The sequence below is a fragment of the Callithrix jacchus genome, chromosome 8 (genome assembly GCF_049354715.1).
Source record: "Callithrix jacchus isolate 240 chromosome 8, calJac240_pri, whole genome shotgun sequence".
Classification (NCBI taxonomy): domain Eukaryota; kingdom Metazoa; phylum Chordata; class Mammalia; order Primates; family Cebidae; genus Callithrix; species Callithrix jacchus.
In genome coordinates, this window is record NC_133509.1 from 2,714,906 (window position 1) to 2,741,824 (window position 26,919).

Genomic DNA, 26,919 nt, shown 5'->3' on the forward strand with positions numbered 1-26,919 from the left:
AAATCGAAAAAGAGACAAATGTAGTCAAACGAGCATAGAAATAAGGCGGCTTGCAGAAGTGTGTCTCCAGAATAAATACTGTTGATGCTTCAAACATATACCCTTTGATATTTAACCACCTTTTCTGAGTTTTCCCATTGCCTCAAGTTTCACCGTGCTTCCATTTTCAATAGCTGGGATCTGCAGCTCTTTTTCACAGGACTGTTCTTGGGCTTTTGGAACTACTCTGCTTGCTTTCACAAGGACTGGAAGTCCCTGGGACATTATATTCCTTTAAGGGCAGTTCTTAACCAATGACTAATAAATGCAAGCGTATGAATGCTTTAGTTCCCCTTGCCTTAGGTAGGAACAACTAGGCACATAACTTACACTCCGGAATTCCCCGGTAGGATCAAGCTGAAACTACCCTCTGTAGGGTTTTACCTACAGCTGTATCCTTGGCTTTGTGGGTGAGGTAAACCACTATTTATTCCAGCTCCGCAACCACCCTTCTTGCTTTATGATACTGAGAACTAGGACTCTACAGAACAACTTTGTGCTTTGCCAGTTGCTGTTAGGCTCTGCCAATAGCGGGGACTAAAGAGAGACTGCCAGACTGGAGGAGGGAGAAGGTTTTGCTCTTGCCTGTTTGTATGATTTTCCTTTATCTTCCTGTCACCATGAATCCAGCAACTTTTCATCACTCCAGCAGTGACAATTCAAGCCTGTAATAGGCTCCCAGCACCACATATTGAATAGGGTGTCCCTTCCTTAGTGTGTATTTTCATTGACTTTGTCAGAGATCAATTGGTTGCAGGTATGTGGCTTTGATTCTGGGTTCTATATACTGTTCCACTGATCTGTGTGTCTGTTTTTATAGCAAAACCATGCTGTTTTAGTTACTATAACCTCATAGTATAATTTGACATCAGATAATGTGATGCCTCCAGCCATGCTCTTTTGGCTTGGGATTGCCTTGGCTATTCAGGCTTTTTTTTTTTTTTAATTCCATTAGCTTTTCTTGAGACAGAGTCTAACTCTGTCACCCAGGCTGGAGTGCAGTGGCACAATCACAGCTCACTGCAGCCTCAACCTCCAGGAGTCAAGTGATCCTCGCAGCTCAGCCTGCCAAGTAGCTGAACTACAGACACACTCCATCACACCCAGCTAAGTTTTCTTAAATTCTTTGCAGAGGTGGGGTCTTGCTATGTTGCTCAGGCTATTCTCAAACTCCTGAGATCAAGCAATCTGCACCTCAACCTCCCAAACTGTTGGGGTTATAGGCATGAGCCACCATGCCTGGTATTGATTCCATAAGAATTTGAAGATTGTTTTTTCTAATTCTGTGAAAAATGACATTGGTAATTTAATAGGAATAGCACTGAATTCATAGATTGCTTTAGACAGTATGGTCGTTTTACTGATACTGTTTCTTCCAATCCGTGGGTTGTTTTTCTATGTGTCATATACAATTTCCTTCACCAGTGTTTTGTAATTCTTCTTGTAGAGATATGTCACCTCCTTGGTTAAATGTATTCCTTGGTATTTTATTTTACTATTGCAGCTATTGTAAATGGGACTGAGTTCTTGATTTGATTCTCAGCTTGGCTGTTATTGGTGTATAGAAATGCTACTGATTTTTGTAGGTTGATCTTGTGCCTTGAAACTTCACTGAACTCTTTTACCAAATCTAGCAGTCTTTCAGAGGAGTCTTTAGGAGTTTCTAGATATAAAATCGTATTATCAGCAAGCAGAGGTAATTTGACTTTCTCTTTTCCGGTTCAGATGCCTTTTCTTTCCGTCTCTTGCCTGATTGCACTAGCTAGGACTTGCAGTACTCTGTTGAAGGGGTGGTGGAAGTGGGCATCCTTGTGTGTTCTAGTTCTTCAGAGGAATACTTTTAACTTTTTCCTTGTTCGATATAATGTTGGCTGTGGGTTTTCATAGGTGGCTTTTATTATTTTGAGATATGTTCCCTCGATGCTCACATTTTTATTCTCTTTAACAAGAGTAATGGTCTGCAATGGATTGGAATTTTTTTTAATTGGTCCTTTCCTACAGATAGTTTGAGAAGCTCCATCCTTTTTCTTTTTTGTTTTTTGAGACAGATTTTCACTCTTGTCACCCAGGCTGGAGTGCAATGGTGCAATCTTGGCTTACTGCAACCTCCAACTCCCAGGTTCAAGCGATTCTCCTGCCTCAGCCTCCTGGGTAGTTGGGATTAAAGGTACGCACCACCACACCTGGCTACTTTTTGTATTTTTAGTGGAGACAGGGTTTCACCATTTTGGCTGGGCTGGCCTCAGACTCCTGACTTCAGGTGATCCACCCACTTCGGCCTTCCAAAGTGTTAGGATTACAGACGTGATCCACCACGCCTGGCTGGAGAAGCTCCATTCTAACTTTACTTCTAGCCTGACCCCTAAAAACTCTTAACACTCTCCCAAGCTTTTTTGTTCCTGGGCAAGTCGGGTGCAAAGGATCCACCAGAGTATTTTGAGCTCTAGAAGACATGGGAGCTACTGCAGAGAAGTAACCTGGGGTTTCTGAATGGTTCATAGAATAGAAATATCTCCCCTACCAGAATCAGAGAATTATACTAACTATGAGGTGCATAGATAATAAAGCTTAATATCTTTTTTTTTTTTTTTTGAGACGGAGTTTCGCTCTTGTTACCCAGGCTGGAGTGCAATGGCGCGATCTCGGCTCACTGCAACCTCCGCCTCCTGGGTTCAGGCAATTCTCCTGCCTCAGCCTCCTGAGTAGCTGGGATTACAGGCATGCACCACCATGCCCAGCTAATTTTTGTATTTTTAGTAGAGAGGGGGTTTCACCATGTTGACCAGGATGGCGTCGATCTCTTGACCTCGTGATCCACCCACCTCAGCCTCCCAAAGTGCTGGGATTACAGGCTTGAGCCACCGCGCCCGGCCAAAGCTTAATATCTTAAGCCACTAAGAATATTTGGCAATTTGTTTTAGTAGCTAGTGTTAGTTATCAAAATACATTTCATTGAATTTTCCTATGACACTGACTTTTATCTATATGCTCATGATTGCTGAATTTATATGTTCAAACTACATCCCTCGCCAAAGCATCAGAGCCATATTCCTTACCCCAAACTTGAAAACTCCTTTTAACTGTCTCACAGAACCTGAAAGCTAAACACTTCTTGAACTAATTATGTTTCTTTCTCTATTCTATTTTGATGAGTCGCACAACCACTCCTTCAATTATCCAACTCTGAAAACTGAGAGTAAACTTCATCTTCTCCTTCTTTAGTCCCCACTATAACCAACTGAACCTGTACCGTGTTCTGAAGATTCTACCTTTTTTGTATTTCCCCAACCCCTGCCCTATTCCCAGTTACCAGTTATTCTACCCTATCTCACTTGAGTTGCTATAAAAATCTTTTATTGTATTCTTGCAATTAATTCCTTCCAGTGTCACTGAAACAACTTTTCAGAAAGCAAATCTAAGGGTGTAATATTCACGCTTTAAATATATATTAATTGTTTTCATAGTCCTTGAGATAAACCTCAAGGTCACATAACACAACATATATGTTGTGCTAGACACTCTGGATTGGCTACGTTAATCTCCTTCCACTCTCCTTCTAATCAGAGATGATGGAAAGCTAAAAAAAATATAACAAACAAAAAAACCACCTATATTCCCCATACACTGGCGCCACTAGATCTCCAGATGTAGTAGATTCTGCCAATTTGATGTGCTACCACCAGATCTGGATGATAAAAATGCGGTAGAAGCAATATTCTGTTGTTGTTGCTACTGGCAAGCAAAGTTTTGAAGATGCTGGTGTAAAGAGGCAATTATAGTACCTAAACTTGGAGTCCTGATGTCCACTCACCACCTCCACAGATGTGAGGGTAACGGAGGTAGCCCCAATGGCAAGAGCAGCAGCAGTTTGCTGAACCTTAGATCTCACCTATGAAACCACAGCAGCCGCGTAATCTATACTGTCCTGCTGCCAATGCTACATTTCCTTGAATTAAATACCTTTCTACATGAAATACCTGTTTTGTCTTTCTCCTATGTTATATCCTGACCAATTAACAGTACATAACATAAAAGGCTTGGCCAGGCATGGTGGCTCACATCTGTAATCCTAACTCTTCAGGAGGCTGAGGCAGGTGGATCACCTGAGGTCAAGCGTTCAAGACCAGGCTGGCCAACATGGTGAAATCTCATCTCTACTAAAAATACAAAAATTAGCTGGGCATGGTGGCAGGTACCTGTAATCCCAGCTACTCAGGAGGCTGAGGCAGGAGAATCACTTGAACCCAGGAAGCAGAGGTTTCAGTGAGCCAAGATTGCACCATTGCACTCCAGCCTGGGCAACAGAGGAAAAACTCCGTCTCAGAAACAAAAAACAAAAAAAGTATGAGGCTTTCACGATGTATCTCCTATACCTTTCACCAACTAATCTCATGACACTTTTCCATGACCACTCCATACACATCCATCCCCATATGTTGTACTTAAGCTACGCTAAACTAAGGCTCATCCGCAAATACGCTATTTTCTCAGGACTCTTTCTACCTCAAAGGCCATGTTTGCTCTTTTTCAACTCTCTAACTCCTGTTTATTCTCTAAGACTCAACTTGAACTTTATCTACTCTGGGAAGCCTCTCCTGATACCTCTGCCTTCATCTGTGTGCGTGTAAAGGAAATTTCTCATTCTTCTTTTTTGCCGCACAGCATCTGAGTCCCCTACCTATGTTTGAGATGTTGCCATGATGAGATGGAAACTTCCACCTCTTGAAAAACTGAAAATGCCAGACACTTGCTTTCCCACATCCCTCGAATTAGCGCATGTGCATGTGATCCAGGATCTGCCAATCAAATATGTATGTCCCAGATTTTTAATTAGATGGTGATGGCATGAAAAAGAGCATTTTTTCAGAACCGCGACAATGTGTAGCAGCAGAGAAGGCGGTTAAAATCAATTTTGAGAGGCAGTAGTGCCCCTAGTTCCAGCAACAGTGTTGTACTGGTGGTGTGGGCAGTTAACGTGGGAGTGTCTGTGCTACTGGCAATAACAGTGGTATCCTTTCCAGCCTAGTGCTGCCTGATTTTGGAAGTTGTACCTGATTGCAGTCTCTGGGACTGGTTTTTAAGCCTTTCAAGAGACTTTATGTACTAACCAATGGCTCCTTAATAAATTATTTTTCTGCTTAAATATGCCAGAGTCTGTCTCTACTGGTTATAACCAAGAACTTTGACTTACATAATCCCTCTCTACTCTTTCCAATTGCACTGTGTATGTGTGAGTTTGGATTATTGTTCAGCAAATATTTGCTCCTGTAGACTGCAAGTATAGTTTCTTTCCTGCCCTATTTACGTTAGTCTTGGTCATATGTTTTGGGTTTTGGCCAATAGGATGTCAGCATTTGTAATTCAGAGGCTTGACCTATGCTGTGTGCTTGACCTTGCCCTCCCATTTCAGTGAGGAGAAGAGCATGTCCCAGCTGCGGATTATTTACCCTAGTCCCCGAGTAAGACACATGGAACAGACCACAAACCCCAGGCAGCTGCTGGTCCAAAGACGAGGAATATATGGAGCTGACCTAAACCCAACCTGTATCCTGGAGCCCAAAACCCAGGGGCTGGAGTTTTACCTATTTAGCCCACAGACTGTGACCTAGAGAATACAACTGCAATTTCAAATCACTGCATTCTTATGCAGTATTATGTCCATGGCTGACTAAATACAGTAAGTAATTATTATTAATAGTTATAGCCATAGTCGGCCTATATTATAATTATTGGTTTACTGATCTGTTGCTCTCTATTAGACTGCAAGTTTGATGAGAGTGAAGACTGTGTCTTATTGGTCTTTACATTTTCAGTAAACCTACATTTCACAAAATCTACACCAGGCCTCCATGAGTGTTTTACAAATGCATAAACAAATGAAGGAATAAATGGCAAGCATTCTTTGGATTTTTTTTTTTGGTCTACTGCATCACTGTAGAAGATGTGCGGAGCAGTATGTCTTTATTAAAATATTTCTTCTTCTGCCAAAGTACAGTAAAATTGATTAGCTTGAGCTAGATTTATTATAGCATAGCAATACAATCACCTTTTCTTGCGATTGTTCTCTTTTTACCTTGTTTGAAGTTTTGGGCACTCTTCAATGAGGTTAAAAACACAGGACCAGCTCATAACAAATATGCTCAATGAATTTCATTTTAACTTTCTTTCCAGAATTCCTTAGTTATTGATTTACACACAGACCCTTCAGCTTCTTTCTGAGTAGCTGCTTACTTCTACTATGTACAGATTCTACTAGCTTCACTCTCAAATATTAGATTAATTTCTTTGCCATCAATTTGGGCTTATCTTGTAGTATTTCATTCACTTTCGTGTACCAGATACCTAACCCACAGCTGAGACACAATAAAATTTGTTAAATGAATCCGGCATTTGTTATATTAATAGCCTCCCGAGTATTTAAATTTTTGATGCAATCAGTTTGACTGGGGCACATTTTGGTACAGACTAAAATAGAAATTCTTGCACATTTTTTGTTCTTATTTTGACACAATGTGCCAAATGACTGTTTTCAGCCCATTCCTGAGCGTCCTGCAGTTACTGACATCCTCAGTTGGGGTGAAGATCAGCACTGTGACGAGGCTCCGGATTGAAGTGAGTATAAGGAATGAGGTATAAAAAATAAAAATGAATTTATACTTGGTCATAACCATGGCCATTTTGATGAGTCTGTAACTACATCAAAGTGACCACATCAAAAAACGGAACTGAAAGCTATGCAGATATCCTGTCTCCCTGAGTCTAAGCCCTGAAGCAGTAGCAGGGCACTGGGCCATAAATAGACAGATACATTGTCTGCAATGCAGAAAGTAAATCATTTTTTTGAGAAAGCAAAACTATGCTTGAATTAAAACCAGAAAATAATTTCTCTATTGGGTCATCATAGGCAAGGTTCTATGTATGGTATGTCTTAATCCAGAGGTAGATTTTCATGTATCCAGAGAAATGAATGAATTGCAAATCCTGCCAACAGTCTTCCTTAGTATTTCTTTCAACTGAGCTTTTAACATATAGTGAAGAGCTCTGACTTTAAGATTAACTCTCCTGAGAAATACCTAGAAAGCATCTATTCATTGTCACTAAGTACGGAGCTTTATGTTTTAATAACCAACAGAGCTGGGGGGTAGCATTGACATTTTCTGATGAATATTAAAAGATGCAAAAAGCTGCACAGTAGAAAGTCACTCCACCTGGCACTTGGAGTCGTGCCAAAGAAATAAAGTACTAGGAATAAGGATGAGAAAGTCTTCAGAAAGTAATTTGTGTCCCCTCTGAATTACAGACAAGTGAGTGACTGATGTTTCAGAGTTCCACACCATAAAACGTGGCAGCAGTAAATTTAGTATGGGAAATGTGAAATGCCACCCTTTTACAAAAAAATTTGTATACTAAAAAATCCATCGAGCATCAAGACGTTAATTTCTTATTATAGAATGGCCCACCTGACACTTGCCAGTTTTTTGAAGTTAATATTGGCCCAAGATGGCTAGAGTTGCAATTTATCAGATATGAAAGTGAAAATTTAAATGACATATTAAATAGCAATACATAAATGAAGCTTCTCATTTGTAGGTCATGAGTGGAGTAGTGTTTTTAAAATGGAATAGCCTGTTTTGCGAACATTTGAGAGCTATTGTGGGATGGCAAGGCATCTGAAATGAGTGTCTTCGTTAGTTCTAGAACATCCTCTGCTCCTTTCTCTCCTTCCTCTCCTTTGATAACTGATTTAAAAATGTTAGATTCCCCCAGTCTCCTCCATGTCTCCTAACTTTTCTTTTATAGTTCCTTTTTTGTACATTTATGCTGCATTCTTCATAATTTCTTAATATATATGTCTTCTAATTTGCTGTTATATTTATCCACTGACTTTTTTTTTAAGAGACAGAGTCTCACTATGTTGCCCAGACTGGACTCAGGCTTCAGGGAGTCCTCCCTCCTCAGCCTTCCAAGTAGCTGAGATATCAGGCACGCACCACCAGGTCCAGCCTGTCCACTGATTTTTAATTTTCTCATTTTTTATATTTATTTCTATACAGTAACATTGGTTCTTTTCAAATATAACTTTTTAGAGTATTTTGATGTTTTAAATTTTAAATAGACTCTGATAATTCATATATCTGCTAAATTTCTTGTCTATATTTTTTCTCATGAGATATTTTCTGTGTGTGTGTATGCACATGTGCACATGTGTGTTTTACGGTGCACTGATTATTGTCCCTAAAATATGTAAAAAAATTGGAATTCTTTGAGGCCCAGGATGAAGTTACCTTCTTCGAGTGAGGATTTTCTTCCACCAGTCAGAACCACATTATCCAATCTCATGGTTTCAGGTTCCCTTACTATCCAAACCCGGCTCTGTAATTCTTGGTGGGGGCTGCAGCTTTTCAGGGAGGAGTTCTCTCTTTTTTTTTTTTTACATCTGTTCTCAGTGTTAAGGCAACATTCCCTTCTACCTCTGGAGCATGGGAGGGTAGTGTAACTAAATATCGGAGTAATTTATGAAGGAAAGAAATGTATTTCTTACAGTTTTGGAGGCTGGGAAGTCCAAGATTGAGGGTCTGCATCTGGTGAGGGCCTTTTTGCTGGTTGTGAGACTCTCTGTAGAGTCCTCAGGCAGTATAGGGCATCACATGGTAAAGGGGCTTATAATATGTGGCCATACTGGCTTTTTATAACAGATCTACTCTGGTGGTAACTAACCCATTCCCAAGATAACTCATTAACCTATTAACCTATCGACTCATTAATCCATGAATGGACTAATCCAGTCATGAGGCGTCTGCCTCTAAAAGACCCAATTTTTAAAAGTGTTTCTTGGAGATTAAGTTTCAACCTGAGTTGAAACCATAGCAGTATATTTCAGGTTTTCTTTTACTCTGAGGGTGACACCCCTTTGGGTGATGGCTCATCTGGTAGGATCCCCTCCTTGGATAGGCCCTGGGTGTCAACTTCAAGATCCTCCATGTATACATCTGCTAAAACCAAGGTTCAAATCTGTCCAGATTGACAAATTCCCTCAGAGCAAAGGCAGCTTCAGTGTATTTGTGTTCAGCTTATCGCCCCAGACTCCAGGATTTTCTCAGATTTTAGCCTGTAATTCCTTACGACCTTGACAGTTCTACAATGTTTCTGAGAAAAAAAATTCATGCTTTTTCAACATTTTTCATTTTTTCAGCAGGAGGATTCAGAATAGAAATAAAATATGTAACTTTAAAATGAAGAGAAGAAATAAAAAGAAATGAAGAATAATCGACCGTAGAAGGCAAAAAAGAAACACAATCTAAAAGCATAGTAAATAAAAAACATGAACTAAAATAAAAATGAATGCACATTGCAAAATGATACATTCAGTATGATACCGTTTGCGTAAAATTTTTAACATAAAATAAAATCACATATAATCTATTAAAATATTCATAATGAACATACCAACTTCAGTAGAAGGCTAGTTTAACAGAAGTGAAAGGATGAAATGGAGGACATGGAGAACTTTATTCATTTTGTTTATCTAAAGAGAGAGTGAGGCTGGGTGCAGTGGCTCAGGTCTGTAATCCCAGCATTATGGGAGGCCAAGGCATGTGGATCACTTGAGCTCAGGAGTTCAAAATCAGCCTGGGCAACATGGCAAAACCCCATCTTTACCAAAAACACAAAAAAACCAGCTGGGCATAGTGGCAGGTGCCTGTAGTCCCAGCTACTCGTGAGGCTGAGGTAGGATTGCTTAAGCCCGGGAGGAAGAGGCTGAAGTGAGCAGTGATCATCCCACCGCACTCCAGCCTGGGTGACAGAGTGAGACTCCATTTGATAAAAGAAAGAGACAGAGAGAGAGAGAGAGAGAGCTGAAACAAATACGGCAAAATGCTAAGGTCTATAAATACGGGTAGTGTGTACATATGTGTCTATTACATTATTGTTTGTATTTTTCAGTTGGTTTGAAATGTTTCCTAATTTAAAATGTTTTAAATAAAACTTAAGTTAATTCAGTGTCTGAAAAGTTTAAAGGAGAAAGTCATATGATCATCTTAGTAGATGCCAAAATTTGATAAAATTCAACATTCATCCCTAAGGGGACTGGGAAGCAACCTTAGTAAAACAGCAATCGAATGAATGTGCTGTAATTTGCATTGGCTCTGGAGAAATGCTAAGAGAGCACTGGGAAATTCAGACCTCAACTTTTCCATTTTATTTTATTTTATTTTTTTATTTTTTGACATGGAGTCTCACTCTATCATCCAGGCTGGAGTGTAAGGTCACAATCTTAGCTCACTGCAACTCTGCTGCCCGGGTTCAAGCAATTCTCCTACCTCAGCCTCCCTTGTAGTTGGGATTACAGGCACCTGCCACTGTGCCCGGCTAATTTTTGTATTTTTAGTAGAGACGGGGTTTCACCATCCTGGTGAGGCTGGTCTTGAACCTCTGACCTTGTGATCCACCCACCTTGGCCTCCCAAAGTGCTGGGAATACAGGTGTGAGCCACCTCGCCCAGCCTAACGTTTCTATTTTAAACAAACTTGTGAATCTCTTGGCAAATACAATAGTTGAAGAAAAGGAACAGAATGGCTAACTTACATGCAGTTCCAGGACTAGGGTGAAACCAGAGAAACACTTAGGATGTAATCTAAAGGACACAGTCTCCTCACTCATCTCACTCCGGTGCTGCATCCTTACCAATACTTAGTATAGTCAATCTTTTTAATTTTAGACATTCTAATAGATGTGTTTGTGGCTTAAAATTTTGCATGTTCCTAATGACTAATGATACTTAGCATTTTTTCATGTATTTATTTATCATCCATATATCGTCTTTGGTAAAGTATATGTTCAAACGTTTTACACTTTTTTTATTGGATATTTAAATATATGTAGATTTTGAGAAATCTCTATGTGTTATGAACACAAGTCCTTTATGTAATATATGGCTTGAAATTATTTTTTCTTGTCTGTGGCTTGTCTTGTCTTTCTCAGAACGGTGTCTTTCAAAGAGCAAAAGTCTTTAATTTCGTGATATAATTCATCACATTTTTTAATGACTTACGCTTTGGGTGATGTGTCTTTACCTAAGCTAAAATCACAAAGATTTCTCCTGTTATCTTCTAGAAGTTTTATAGTTTTAGGTTTTAGAGATAGGTCTATGATCTATTTTGAATGAATTTTTTAATATATTTGTATATGGTGCAAGATATGCATTGAGGATATTTATTTGTTTACATACTTATTGAATATAGATATCCAATTACTCTGGAATAATTTGCTGACAATCTTTCTCCTTTGCAAAGCCTTTGCATCTTTTTCAAAAATCAGTTGATCATGTATGCATACGTCTCAGCATTTGTGGGTTCTCTGTGTGATCTATTTGTCCATATTTTTACCAATATCATACTTTCTTGTTTAAGATAGCTTTATTAAAGTTTTGAAATCAGGTAGTGTTGGCCTTCCAATTTTTTTCCATTTTGCAAAGTTGTTTTAGCTCTTCTACGTCCTGTGCATTTTCATATGAATGATAAAATCAGACTGTTAATTTATTCAATAAAAGCCTGCTGGGATTTTCAATGGGATTACATAGAATCTATAGATCAGTTTGGGGAGAATTGGGAAATGTGGAGAATTATTTCCTTTATTTGGGTCATTAATTTCTAGTAGCAATGTTTTAGTCTTTTTAGTGGACAGGTCTTACCCATGCATTGTCAGATTTTTTCTATGTGTTTTATGTTTTTGATGCCACTGTAAATAATAATTTCTTAAATTTTGATTTCAATTGTTTGCTGTAGTATGTAGAAATAAAATTGCATTTAAAAAAAAAATTTACCTTGTAATCTGTAACCTTGCTAACGTCACTTACTAGCTCTACCAGCTTTTTTGCAGAGTCCATGGACAGTCTATATACATGATCATATGGTTGGCAAATACAGTTTTAGTTTTCCCTTCCCAATCTCGATGCCTTTCTTTTATTTTCTTACATTATTGTACTAATGTTGAATAGAAACAGTTACAGCGTACATTTTTCTATGGCTTCTGATCTCAGAAGGTAGAAACAAAACATTTATTTTTTAGGGTAGAAATAAAACTTCAGTTTTTTATCAATAGCGTTTTTTTGTTCATGTTGTTTATCAGCGTGAGTAGATTTCCTTCTCTCTCATTTGCTGAGAGTTTTTATCATGAGTGGATGCTAGATTTTGTCCAATGCTTTTATTGCAACTACTGAGATTATCATTTATTTTTCTTTTTTAGTCTGTCACAAGAGTGAATTTCATTGACTGACTTTCAAATATTAAGTCAGCCTGGTATTCCCGGGATAGGCCTTTTTTGGTTCTTTTTATATATTGTTGGATTCAATTTGTTACATTTTTAAAAAGATGTTTATATCAAACTTTATGAGGGGGATTGGTCTGTGGTTTTTACCACTGATCAGGGTAATTCTGGCCTCACAAAATGAGTTGGAAGTATTCCCTCCTCTTTAATTTTTTAGAAGTGTTTATGTGGAATTAGTATTATTTTCTTCCCTAAATGTTTGGTAGAATTCAGCAGTGAAGGCATCTGGGCCTGGGTTTTTTTGGGTTTTTTTTTTTCCGGTGGGTAAATTTTTAAATACAAATTCAATCTTTTAATAGATATGTACATATTTATGTCATCTATTTCTTCTTGGATAAGCTTTGGTAGTTTGTATCCTTCAAGGAATCTGTCCATTTCATCTAAGTTGTCAGATTTATTGGCATAAAGTTATTCATAATATTTTCATTTTATCCTTTTAGCATCTGAAACATAACCTGTATTTACGTTACTACTCTCATTTCAGATATGGTTATTATCAGGGGTAGAACATTGGACTGCAAACCAACAGATATGATTATTAGTGTATTCTCATTATTTTTCCAGGTAAGATTTATTTATTTATTATTTATTTATTTATTTAGCCTTCTCAAAGATCTAGGTTTTCACTGATTTTCTCTAATTTTTCTGTTTTCTTTTACATTGATTTCTGCTCTGGTCTGTAATATTTTCTTTCTTCTGTTAATTTGGGGTTTTTGTTTTTTCTTCTTTTCCTAGTTTCTTAAGGTAGAAAACCTGAGGACTTTCTCATTTTCTAACAAACATTGAATGCTATAAATTTGTAAGTACAGCTTTAGCTGCATCTCATAAATTTTAATTTGTTGCGTTTTTATTTTTGTTCAGTTAAAAATAATTTCATTCAGTTTAAAATCCTTTTGTTTTTTTTCTTTGACCATAGATTACTTAGAAGTATGATACATATTTTCCAATATTTGAAGATTTTCCAGATATCATTTTGTTATTGATTGTTAATTTTTCAGTTTGCTTTTTAAATTAATATATTTTAATATTTAGAGCAGTTTTAGGCTTACAGAAAAATTGAGCAGAAATTACAGAGAGTTCCCATACACCCCCTCACCTTCCCCACCTCAGTTGTCCCTACTGTTAACATATTGCATTAGTGTAGTACATTTGTTGCAATTGTCCATAGTTTACATTAGGGTACAATTCATAGGGGTGTTGACAAAAGCACAATGTCATGTAACTATCATAGTATCATAAAGAATAGTTTCACTGCTCTAAAATTCCCCTAGCTCCACCTATTCATCCCTCCTCCCCTTACTTACCCCCACCAATCACTCCAAACCCCTGGAAACCACTGATCTTTTTATTGTCTTGATGGTTTTGCATTCTTACAGAATGTCTTATAGTTGGAATTATACAATATGTAGCCTTTCAGACTGGCTTGTCCAGTCTTAGCCACATGTGTTTGAGTTTCCTCCATGTCTTTTCATGACTTGATAGCTCATTTCTTCTTATTACTGAATATTTCATTGCATGGATATACCACAGTTTACTTACTCAACTACTGAAGGACATCTTGGTTGCTTCCAGTTTTTTGCAATTATGAAGAAAGCAGATATAAACATTCACGTGCAGGTTTTTGTGTGGACACAAGTTTTTAAATCATTTGGGTAAATACCTAGGACACTGAGAGGTTGATTTGCTTGCCCAAGGCCATATAGTTATGGAGTAACACAGACAGAACTTGAACTTGAACAATCTAACCCAGAGTTTATAAACTCAACCACTATGAGAAACTCCCTTTCAACATTTGATACAAGTCAGACAAACACAGAAGATTCTGTGGATGAGGGGGTTGAGTCAGATCTTAGATGAAGACTAAGGGTTGATAAATAGAAAGAGAGTTTCAATATGGGACATGGTGAAATGCTACCTGGAAGAGCATAGTGTGAGATAATGGTTATGGTTGCACAACAATGGGAATGTACTATTAAGTTATTCCACTGAACTGTAAACTTAAAAATAGTTAAAATGGTAAATTTCATGATGTGTATTTTACCACAATTTTCTAAATAGTGAACTGTGTATGTTGGGGTTGGGGTGTGGGCGTAAATTATTCTGATTAAAGTTAAAGCTTTATTGTGGAAATAAAAGAAGATGAAGTTGCATATGTAAATTTAGAATAAAATCAGTATGAACTTTTAATTATATTCTATGACCCTGGGGAATCTGAAAATTTCATAAGGTGGAATAGACATGAAATCTACAATTTGTAAGGGTTAACCTGTGCTGTATAAAAATGTATAGAAGTTTCATACAACACAGGTTATGACAAGGGACAAGGCTGTAGAGAACAGGTTCTCTGTTGGTAAGAGAACCAACTCATTTCAATCCAGGTGTATTTATACATGCATTATTTTATTTCCTCTAACAGCAGCTTTATGAAGTGGACGTTACTGTCCCTAATCTACAGTCAAGGAAGCTAAGGCTTGTTTGCATTTGTATTAGGTAAAAGTACAGTAATTTAAAAACAGATCTCTTCATTTCAAATCCAGAGGGATGTAAAATAGGTAGCTGAAATACCATGGACTGAAGAATCATACAGACCTTTGAATTCTGGCTCTGTCTCATTAGCTATGTAGCTTTGAGAAGATTATTCAGCTTGTCTGGGCCTCGATTTTTTCATCTGTTTAAGTGTGATGAAAATACCCATCTCCTATTAATTAAATTCTACATGCATATGGTGCTAAGTACATAGCACCCAAGAACTGTTCAATAATTGTTAATCCACTTTCTTCCTCCTAAATCTATGATGTTTATCTGACCTTTATTTTGTAGCGTATATGTGAATCAAATTATTTGTTGATTGGTGATATTTAAAACTTCTTATTTGTAAATTTAGCCTTTCCTGCATTGACAAATGATACATTTTCACACATTCATCTCTTTCTGGCTAGGAGAAAAGCACATTTTACTAATTAAAGGCAAAAAATTCCAAAGAAAAACTATGAACATGGTTTGGAAACTCATGTACATATTTATTTAACACCATTTCATATCTTTAAGAAGGCTTTTGGAAACTATTTAGAAAACTGAAAAGTCCTTGAATACCAAGTGGTTTAACAGGAATTTTTTAATGAGTTAAGTGTAAATGAATCAAAAACACATGAATTCTATTTTCTGTAAATAACACATGGTTTTGAAAACTGAAAATGTACTTCGGAAAAAATATGTCCTATGTACTATTTAATTGAAACTCCTTAAAAATGGTGCTCCCCAAAATGAGGCAAGCTTCTTTTACATTCCAGAGTGCTACAGCTTGAAGTTCTCTTGGAGAGATCACAGCATAATTTATATGTTTGATTTTGTTGAGATATGATTACTTTAGGATAGTGTCCAAGGCTCCATCTGATGAGACTTTTTAGGTATTTCAATTTTTACTGGGGGTAGAATTAATCTTTTGTTTTTCTGGACAAAAGATAAAGCAAATGTGTTCATCAACATAAAATGTTCACATGGGGCCAGGCGTAGCGGCTTACCCCTGTAATCCAAGCACTTCGGAGGCCAAGGTGGGCAGATCACCTGAGGTCAGGAGTTCAAGACCAGCCTGACCAACATGGTGAAACCCCATCTTTGAAAAAAAAAGTTCACATGGAAGCAACTATAGGACCCCAGACATATGAGTATTGCGGTGGGAGTGAGTGGAGAAGTATTGGTGAAATACGGCACCCCGATTTCCCAGGAAGAATAATTTATTCTGTCAGAAAGGAGAACTGATCAGCTAAATTTTCGTCAACATATAAAAATTCTTCACTAACGTTGCCAAGTAATATGTGTCTCCAGATATTTTATTTTAGACACATGTGCTTATGACTTCCTCTCTCTCCTCTCCCCTCTCTCTCTCTCTTTCTCTCTCTCTCAGAAGGAGATAGCTACCACATCTGGGATCCAGATGAGGCAATCACAATTTTAATATTACTGTTCTTCTGGTTGGAATCATCCAATTCCTTCTTCTGGTATTCAGAAGAGTTTCCACTGATTTGAAGTAGGAGACATTGCCTTTTATAATTTGCAGTCCTTCTTTCCTCTCAGGTGTCAAAACTGACTACATTTTGTTAAATGTACAAACTGCATTCGTGAAAACTGACTGCATTTGTGGAATGAAAATAAGCAGATAAAATTGCTTTGGAATAAAACATAAGTTTGTGCAGTGAAATGGGCCCTAAGATATGAAGAAATTGACATTGATTAAAAGGACCAGAGCCTCGGCAGAAGAATAGACATACAGATTAATTAAATAGAATTGACAATCTGGAAATAAACCCTTACATTTACAGTCAACTGATTTTTAACAAGTGTGTGAAGACAATTCAATCTAGAAAGAATAGTGTTTTTTTAAAAATGGTGTTGGGACAATTGGATATCTACATGTAAAAGAATAAAATTGGATCCCTACCTTAAGCCACATACAAAACTTAACTAAAAATTGATCCAAGATCTAAATGAGTCAAAGACGAACTCAACGAATCAAAGCTAATCTATAAACTCTTAGAAGTAGAAGAAAACACAGGCATCTGCATGACTTGAAATTTAGAAATGGTTTATTAGATATGATGCCAAAAACAAAAGCAACAAAAGATAGAAATAATGTGGACTTCAAAGACATTTAAAACTTTGCGCTTCAAAGCATACCATACAGAAAGTGAGAAGACAAGCCATAGAACGGGAAAATTTGCAAATTATGTTTCTGATAAGGGACTTCTATCTAAAATATATAAAGAGCTATTACAATTCAATACTAAAAAGACAAATAACCCAACTTTAAAATGGGCTCAGGATTTGAACAGACACTTCTACAAAGAAGATGTACAAATGGCCAATAGAAAATAAAAAGGAACTTGATGTTGTTAGTCATCAGGGGATTGCAAATCAAAACCACAAATACTTTGTACATATAAAAATGAAAAATAAAACATTTTTCAGAAATTAAAATAAATAAACATTTTAAAAACCACAATGAGATACCTCTGCATTGCTACTCGGATGGTGATAATAAAAAAGCAGATAATAGCAAGTGTTGGCAAGGGTGTAGATACATTGAAACTCTCATGCACCCCTAGTGGCAATGTGGATGCAAAATGGTGCAGCTTCTTTGAAAAACAATTGGCTGTTCCTCAAAGTTTAATCATAGAGTTACTATATAACCCATCAATTCCACCACTGGGTACTGTGTAACCAAGGGAAATGAAAACACATGTCTACACAAGCACTTGTACTTCAATGTACACAGCAGCATTATTCATTATAGAAAAATGTGGAAAGACCCAGGTACTCATCAACTGATGAATATTATGACAAATAAATATGATAGGGGCATACAATCAAATATTATTCGGGAATAAAAAGAAACAAAGTACGATTGTCCCTCAATATCTACAAGCAGAGGTTTCCAGTACCCCCTGAGGATACCAAAATTCATGGATGCCTAAGTACTTTATATAAAATGATGTCGTATTTGCATATAAGCTACACACGTTCTCCCTTATACTTTAAATCTTCTCTAGATTACTTATAATACAATGTAAATGCTATGTAAATAGTTATACTGTATTTTTTATTTTTGGTGTCTTTATTTTTTTCAACTACTTTCAATCTGCTGTTGTTTGAATTCATACGTGTGGAACCACGGATATGGGGGGCCCACTATACTGATACAAGCTATAACATGAATGAACCTTGAAAACAGTATACTAAGTTGAATGAACCTTGAAAACAGTATACTAAGTAAATGGAGCCAGTCACAGAAGAACACATATTTTGTGATTCCATTTACATGAAATGTCTAGAAGAGGCAAGCCCATAAAGCCAGAAAGTAGCAGCTGCCAGGAGCTGGGATAGTGGAGACAAATGGGGAAGGGCAGTTGACTGTCAAAGGGTCTGGGCTTTCTTTTTGGAACGATGAAAATATTCTAAAACTGATTAGGTTACAGATGTATAACTTTGTGAATATACTGAAGACTACTGAATTAAACATTGTAAATAGATGAATTGTATGGTGTATGAATTCCATATCAATAAGGATTTTAGCAAAAAGGGACGATGTGGGCCTGGTGTTTACAGGCTCACGCCTGTAATCAAAGCACTTTGGGAGGCCGAGGGGGACAGATCACTTGAGGCCCATAGTTTTAAGAGCAGCCTGGCCAGCATGGTGAAACCCCATCTGTACCAAACACACAAAAATTAGCCGAGTGTGATGGAGGGTGCCTGTAATCCCAACTACTCAAGAGGCTGAGGCACAAGAATCACTTGACTCCGGGAGGCAGAGATTGCGATGAGCCAAAATTGCACCACTGCACTCCAGCCTGGGCAACAGAGAGAGACTCTGAAAAAAAGAAAGAAAAGAGAGAGAAAGAGAGAGAAGAAGGAAGGAAGGAGGGAAGGAGGGAAAGGGGAGACAACTTCTACCTGAACTACTCCATTGATTTTCAGGTTAAGAAGTGAGAGAAGGAGGACAAATAGTCTCTAACAGTATGAATATAATTCCTTTCTCATTTTTATGTTTATTTTTTAGTCATTTCTCAAGGTACTTATTAGAATATAAAGCTAACTTAAATGCTGCTTATATAATAATTCATCTGACTTATTATTTGCTTCTACCTAGCATGTGTCACGCCCTGTTTGTGGTACTGCACATGCAGAAGACAGAACAAACTCCCTGCTGTCAGCTTATATTCTAGTAAGGGGACTAGAGTGGAAATGGAAGAAGGGAAGTCCACTTAGAGGAACTGATATTTGCACAGAGACCTGGATAACAGAAAGCTCTGGAGGAAGAGAATATCAGATAGAAGAGAATGCAGAAGAATAAAGGCCCCAAATTGGGAGGAAGCTCAGTAAATATTAGAGCAGTGGTTCTCCAACTTGAACTCACACCAGCATCAACTGGAGGGCTTGTTAAAACAGTTTGCTGGCTCTACACACAAAGCATCTGAATCAGTAGGTCTGGGATGGTGCCCAAGAATTTGCATTTCTAGCAAGGTAATGCTGATCCACCTGGTCTGGGGAACCACGCTTGAGGAGTACTATCTTAAAGGAACAGGAAAGAAACGAATGTGGCCAGAGAAATGTGAGTAACTGGAGAATGGTAGGTAGTAGTGCGCTGAAGGCAGGTTCTACTAGCTCACGAAAGCCGAAACTGTGCCTCTCTTTCCAACCTTGCAATCGGTGATGTCACCTTGGTAGCTGATACCAGGCTCGGTGGGAGTATTCATACTTTGGAATTGACAAATGCTACAAATCGAGGATCCTGCTGGTGGTAGGAATGAGGTGAAAGAAGCAGGGAGGTGCCGGGATTGGAAGTCTTGTATTCCGTGATGAGAAATGGGGATGTAAGTATAAAGATACTGGAAAGCCTCTGAAGAGCTGTGAGCAAAGGAGAAACATTATCCGACTCCCGTTTTAAAGGGAACATCCTGGATGCTAACTGGAGAATAGACTATAGGGGTATGACTGTACCCTCCATATTCAATCTCTCCTTCTTCTTAGGTGCAAGCAGCTGCTCAGCCACAGGCTACATTTCTCAGCCTTCCTTGCAGCTGAGTGTGGGTATTGGCCTAAGCATAAGCCCACCTGGAATGGAATGTGAATAAAATGATTTGTGAAATTTCTCAGTCACTGGATGAAAAATAAATTCCTTGCCCGGAATGTCTTTTCCCTTCCTGAAAGCCACAACTCAGACACAGTAGTTACCTAGTGTTGACATGCAAATAATGACAAGACCCACGGAGATGAGAAGCAAGGACTCAGAAGAAGCCCTGGTTTTGGGGTTTTGCATCACTGAAGAGCAGAGCTCCGATCATCCTAACAACCGGTGAGAGAGAAAGCACTATGTTTAAGCAGCAAGCCATTGCATCACCGGGTCTCTGTTACCATAGCTTAACCTTACTCTAACAGCAGGAGAGGTCAGGGTAAAAGCAGGGAGACGACTTAGGAGACCACTGCAATAAACCCATCAAGAGATGATGGCGGCTTGAATTAGGTTCTGTGCCAGCTGGGCCGATTTGCTCTCAGACCCATTCTTCTCCCTTCCTTTGCTCTGCTTAGCTGGCTGGTCCCTGCATTCTGCATTTTCCAGGGTCCATTTCACCCGGCTTCTATCTGGCTTTAGGCACTGTTAGTTGATGCAAGAGCAAAAATAAGGAAAAGCAAGTTCATTTCTTTCTTTCTCTCTCTCTAGGGTGTGTGTGTGTAGTGTATGTGTGTGTGTGTCCCAATCAAGCAGCATCTCTGGGAGAGGCTCAGTGGCTTTTGCTCCTGTTATTCCCACCGTGGTTAATCTCTACGTAACCTTGCCATCCCATCTGGCTTCTCACTTCTTGCATCATTGTATAGCTAATTCCCTGCATTAAATCTCCTCCGTTTTAAATAGTTTCTGTATTCCTGAGTTAACCTGGACTGGTACAGAGGAGGCCATGGATTCGTGAGAAATATTGGAATAAGGGCATATTTTGAAGGTGAAAAAGACAGAATTGATGAGGGGTTGGGTATGCCGCATGAGGAAAGTGCATAAAGTTCAAAGCAGCCCATTTCCTTTCAACTTCCCCAATAAAGTGCTTCTCTGTCTTACCAGGCCCGGATCGTCCCGTCATTTACCCACCTCAAAACAAAAATCTGAGGCTCATACTTTATTCATTGTATTCTTCATCTAACCCATTATAAAGTTTGATCCCAACTTTTGGGATATGTCGGAACTTGTCTGGAATTATAAAAATCCAGGTACACTTCATCATAGCTGATCAAAAAGCTCAGACTGGAAACAGAGCCAAACTCCGACATTACTGCTAGCTTCAAAAACTCCAGTGAACTTCACAAAGACTGCACTTTGGGAAAGAAACCAGATCCTGAATGTAGGCTAGACAGGCTGGCCACTGGACTTTGGCTAAGACAACGTCCCGGGGTGCGGGGAAGTGCAACAGTCCAGGCTTTACTGTATCAACTGGGAAACCAGAGCATTTTTAGGTAAGCTGAAACATGGGGACTCAAACATGCTTGGAAGATCCCAAGAAAATGGAAAGTGATTACCAGTTACAAGGCCTGGGGCTCAGAAAACTTCTGTTTTCTTTTATTTGACGCTACTGAAGACAAAGATCATCTCTGGGAAGAAGGCCTTCCCAGTTTATTAGCTGTGTGACCCAGAACAATGCTTTATTTTGCTACTCTATTAGGAAAAGGAAAAGCATTACCTATCTTGAAGTATTGTCATACTAACATGAGAGAGGCCTTGGAACATGGTGCATAACATGCATTCCTATTCACTTTTCTGCTCTTCCCTTCCTCTTCTCCCATGTGGATAACGTTGTAGAATAGATTAACTTGCTGTGACAGTATACTCTCAGGCAATAACTATTGATCTTCTACACATGGTGTCCCCAGAGTAAATGTAGGCTGTGGTTTGATTCATAATTAAGATAAAACGTTTTCACTGCAGAAATTCATTGCCAGCTTATTTAAGTTTGTGGAGAAAATGTTTGTGAGTAATAGAGTAGGGTGCAACATTTTGGTAAGAAAGGCAAAACATGTCATTATTTATGTTAAATGCAAATGGAAGGAACAGGGCCCTTGTTTGTATTAAAAAGTAGCAACGACTGATGACATATTGTAGGCAGTTTTTATTTACTTGCTTCATAATAAGTTTTTTTAATACACTTTGTAAACTTGATTTTAAAATATTTCTTATTTTAAAAATTGTGATTCCCCAATTTATGGGGCCATTCTAAACAAAGCCTAATTGAAAAGTATAACTCAGAATTATGAGGACAGAGTAATTTTTGTTATTTATTCTATTTTTTGACATTTAAAAATTTACAATAATAAACATGCATTAAATCTTCTTCTGAAAAGAAACTAAGTTCCAAAATACCATAGCGCTTACACTGATTACTTTAAATTCTCTCTGCTCAACAGTTGGCCTGCTCTTTCTGTTTATAACCAAGTTGGAATAAAAAATTAAAATTACTGCCTTTTGGCCGGAACCGCCATCTTCCAGTAATTCGCCAAAATGACGAACAGAAAGGGAAAGAGGAGAGGCACTCCATACATGTTCTCCAGGCCTTTTAGAAAACATGGAGTTGTTCCTTTGGCCACGTATATGCGAATCTATAAGAAAGGTGATATTGTAGACATCAAGGGAATGGGCACTGTTCAAAAAGGAATGCCCCACAAATGTTACCATGGCAAAACTGGAAGAGTCTACAATGTTACCCAGCATGCTGTTGGCATTGTTGTAAACAAACAAGTTAAGGGCAAGATTCTTGCCAAGAGAATTAATGTGCGTATTGAGCACATCAAGCACTCTAAGAGCTGAGATAGCTTCCTAAAACGTGTGAAGGAAAATGATCAGAAAAAGAAGGAAGCCAAAGAGAAAGGTACCTGGGTCCAACTGAAGCGACAGCCTGCTCCACCCAGAGAAGCACACTTTGTGAGAACCAATGGGAAGGAGCCTGAGCTGCTGGAACCTATACCCTATGAATTCATGGCATAATAGGTGTTAAAAAAAAAACAAAACAAACTTCTGGACTGTAAAAAAAAAATTAAAATTACTGTAGTTACTTCCTCACGCAAGTGGGAATAATGGTTAATTTGATATGTCACGTTGGCTACACTATGCTACTCACATAGTTGGATATTCATATATTTGGACATCTAGACTGGTCAAACACCAGTCTAGTGCCATTTTGAAAGAATATTTAAGATAATATTTAAATCAATAGACTGTGAGTAAAGCACATTACCTTTTATAATGTGGGTTGGCCTTACCCAGTCATTTGAAGGCCTTAAGCGTAAAAAGGATCCAAGGAAGCGGGGATTCTGCCTTCAGTCTCCCTTTGGACTCAAGCTGCAACATCAACCCTTCCCTGGGTCTCCAGCCTGCCAGGCTACCCTGCTGATTTCACACTTTCCAGCCCCAACAACTACATCAGCCAATTTCTTAAAATAAATCCCTCTCTCTCCCTCTCTCTCTCTCTCTTTGTATATCAGTGTTGGTCTTAATAGGTGTGTGTGGGTGTGTGTACATCTGTATTGATATGAAGACCAATAGTGATATAAATACATACACACACACACACACACACACACACACACATACACACATACGTCCTACTATTGATTTTGTTTCTCCAGAGAACCTTCACTAGTAACACAGGGGGAAACACTGTTAACCGGGCATTAAAGTAGCCAAAATATTTTGCCAGATAAAACATTTTTAGAGCTTGTAAGAATTCTTGTTGTATTGTCAAGTTTTCACTGATACACTATATCAAAATGCCACCGGATTTTTTTTTCTTATGACTGTTATCTGAGAAATGTGACTGATATAAGAATCTCATTTTCTGTTTTTAATTTTTTAATGGATTAAGCTAGACATAATTCATATAACCATATGTCCCCCATTTAAAGTGTATAATTCAATTATTTTTAGTGTATTCACAGAGTTGTTCAGCCATCATCACAATCAATTTTAGATCATTTTTATCACTCCAACAAGAGATAAAAAAAAAAAACTAATGCTTTACTAGTGATTTCCATCCTGCTCCCCTCTGCCCAGCCCTGGGCAACCACTAAGCTACTTTCTGTCTCTCTAGATTTGCCTATTCTTTCATTTTATATAAATGGAAACAGAGTTCAGTAAGTAGTTCTTTTATGACTGACTTCTTTCATTTCACATAATGTTTTCAAGGTTCATCCATGTCATAGCAGGCACTGGTATTAAATTTCTCTTTCCTGCTGAATAATATTCCGTTTATGAATATACATTACTTATGCACTCCAGTTGATGGACATTTGGATTGTTTCCATATTTTTGGCTGTTACCATTTTCCTTTTTCTTGATCTTAGTACTAAAACGTGAAATGACTAAAACGAAAGAAAAAAAAAGTACTAGATCCTGGAAAAATTCTCAAGTAAGTGAATGATTACTGAATAAATAAGTTATCAGAACACAATATTTATTACAGGAAAAACTTTTATTAACTAATCATTCCAAAGCCATAAGTATTAATAAAATGCCTTCCAAAATATGTTCTTATTGCAGGTGTTTGTGCCTAAGTGCTTCTGTTTATGGGACAAGAAATTCAAATCGCTGTCTTGGCAGTATCTCTCCAGTTGTGTAAGCCAAAGGATTAAGAGTACTTTCGAGAAGGAGTAATAGTGTGTTCTGCTTGGCTTTGGAAATGATGGTGAATTTATACATAATGTATGGATGATTATATTATACCCATATGAGGCCGTCAATCAAAACAGCATTTCTGTCGGAAGATAGTTTCCAATTCACAAAACTTATTTCTTACATTAGAATCCTTCCTGGGTTCACATCATATTGAACGTCCACATTTCTCTGTCACTTTATTTTTAAAAACCCGTTCCTAAAAATGAAATGACTGGATAATTATGACTTTCAGCAACAACTCTCCATGCCAGCTTGGAACAGGAAAGCTTAATTCTAATCCTAACATCACTCTTCATATAAAATAAAAGCTGTTGATATTGCAAAATCTCAGGGTGGAGCTTCTTTTTATTTCCCTTAAACTAGGCTAGTCTGGCCAGTATTGCTTCACAGGATATAAACAGAACAGTAGCTAAGCTTCCATAGAGCAGAGGTATGCTCGAGGAAGACCAACAAAGACAACTGGACTTAGTGTGGAATGAAGGGCTTAGAAATTTAATAAAATAAGGAAGGAATGTAGGCACTACTTATAGGCATTTTAAAAGTTTTTGCCTTCTCACCAGAAGTACTCACCTACCAAATTTCACATTTGGTTTCCCTGCAGGTATGGGTATATAATTTTAACTATTAGTAAAATAACGTGAGTAGCAACTTGACTTGCAAGCTAGATCCATTTCTTAAAAGGGTAACATTTATCTTGGATGTTTCTTAATTTCCATTTCCTGTGTTTCTTTCTCAATATTTCCTCCTCTGGAAACATTTTTTAAAGTAATTTCCACAAAGGCGTTAATGATGACTTGATTATTTTCAAAGAGATATAGGCAATTTAAAGGAAAGAAAAGCCTAATAACACAAAAGAGTAGATGATTACTGATGAGATTTCACAAATTGTACATAGATCAGAGGAATATTTCAGGGCCTTGTTCCAACACACTGTCCTCTTCACAGTAGAGCCACCCCGCTATGCTGTACAGTCGTAGGCCTATGATGATAAAGTCAAGTTTTTATTGTTTTGGTTTGGGTTGGCTTTGTTTTTTTTCATTTTTTGTTTTTAGTGTTTTCTTTTTTGATACTGAGTCTGACTCCGTCACCCAGGCTGGAATGCAGTGGCATGATCTCAGCTCACTGTAACCTCTGCCTCCTGAATTTAAGCCATTCTCCTGCCTCAGCCTTCCATGTAGCTGGGATTACAGGCATGCGCCAACACACCCGGCTAATCTTTGTAGTTTTAGTAGATACAGGGTTTCTCTATTTCAGCCAGGCTGGTCTTGAACTGCTGACCTCGGGTGATCTGCCCACCTCGGCCTCCCAAAGTGCTGGGATTATAGGCATGAGCCACCATGCCCAGTTAAAGTCAAGTTTTTACATACATAAATATGTTTAGTTGGAGGAAAGTGGAGGATCTTTTTTTCTCTTTGAGACCTGAGGTTTTTGCTATGTTGCTCAGTCTAGTCTCAAACTCTTGGCCTCAAGCAATCCTCCTACCTCAGCCTCTGGATTCCATGGGACTACCGGTATGCGCCACCATGCCGGTAGTGCTGTTCTCAGATCACAGTCACAGTATTGGCTAGGAACAGCTGTTCTCCTTCAAATCTAAAACTTGTTGGAAAGACAGAGTGATGAAAAATATATTGGTGGTTATGACCACAGAGTCAGAGGACATAAAGGTGCTACATGCAACAGGCACAACCAGGAATAAGCCAGTGCCGGCCTCCTTTTGTGAGGCTGCTGCTTTTTGCTCTGCCGTCTCATCATCATGCTTGTGATTGCAATCGTCAGCTGAATCTTCTTGGTTCAAATGTCAATAATCTTACCTGAAAGGTTCGTTAACTCGAAGGTTTATAAAGACAATAACACATTTATTTGAGAATCACTTATCCTAAGCTACGGAAGAAGAATTAAATGCAGATTTCCAGTTTGAATATAATGAAGTAAAATTGGCATTTCCCCCTTTTGCTCTAGGAAATCACCCAAAAGAAGAACAAGAAACAGAAACACAAGCTAGGATGCGCATGAAACTTTAAGCCACAAATAGGTAGAAGGGCTGCCAAAAGCAATGAAGAACAAACAGGATGTGGGAGGAAGCAGAAGGAGATGCCTGTGAATGCAAATCCCTGAGACAACTGGCACGACCCCAAGACGCGGAGTACTCCCAAGATGCAGAGCTCTAATCCTCATGTGTCCTAACAGTGATGGAGGGGTGGTGACAGAAGCATCCATGACCATTTTATTCTGAGTAGAGGTGGTGCGACTGAACAGAGACTCACACCATACAGCCATATTTTAAGAAACAGTCTGTTGATGAGGCAGAGGATTGAAAAAAGGGGTCTAGTGTGAGTCGTATTGCTGCC

The 26,919-nt window shown here is 38.2% G+C and overlaps 1 long non-coding RNA gene and 1 pseudogene across 2 annotated transcripts; both read left to right on the top strand.

Moving 5' to 3' along the window:
• Window positions 1-367: 367 nt before the first annotated feature.
• On the top strand, window positions 368-24,896 carry LOC118144761 (uncharacterized). 2 transcript variants are annotated; one of them, XR_004729487.3, is made up of 7 exons: window positions 368-431; window positions 670-796; window positions 6,573-6,651; window positions 12,851-12,930; window positions 13,102-13,165; window positions 24,241-24,305; window positions 24,437-24,896. It is a non-coding gene; the product is annotated as an uncharacterized LOC118144761 (long non-coding RNA). The 2 variants fall into 2 exon arrangements; XR_004729486.3 differs by lacking the exons at window positions 13,102-13,165; window positions 24,241-24,305; window positions 24,437-24,896 and adding an exon at window positions 16,441-16,565.
• LOC118144760 (large ribosomal subunit protein eL21 pseudogene) lies at window positions 22,362-22,900 on the top strand (annotated as a pseudogene).
• Window positions 24,897-26,919: the final 2,023 nt, after the last annotated feature.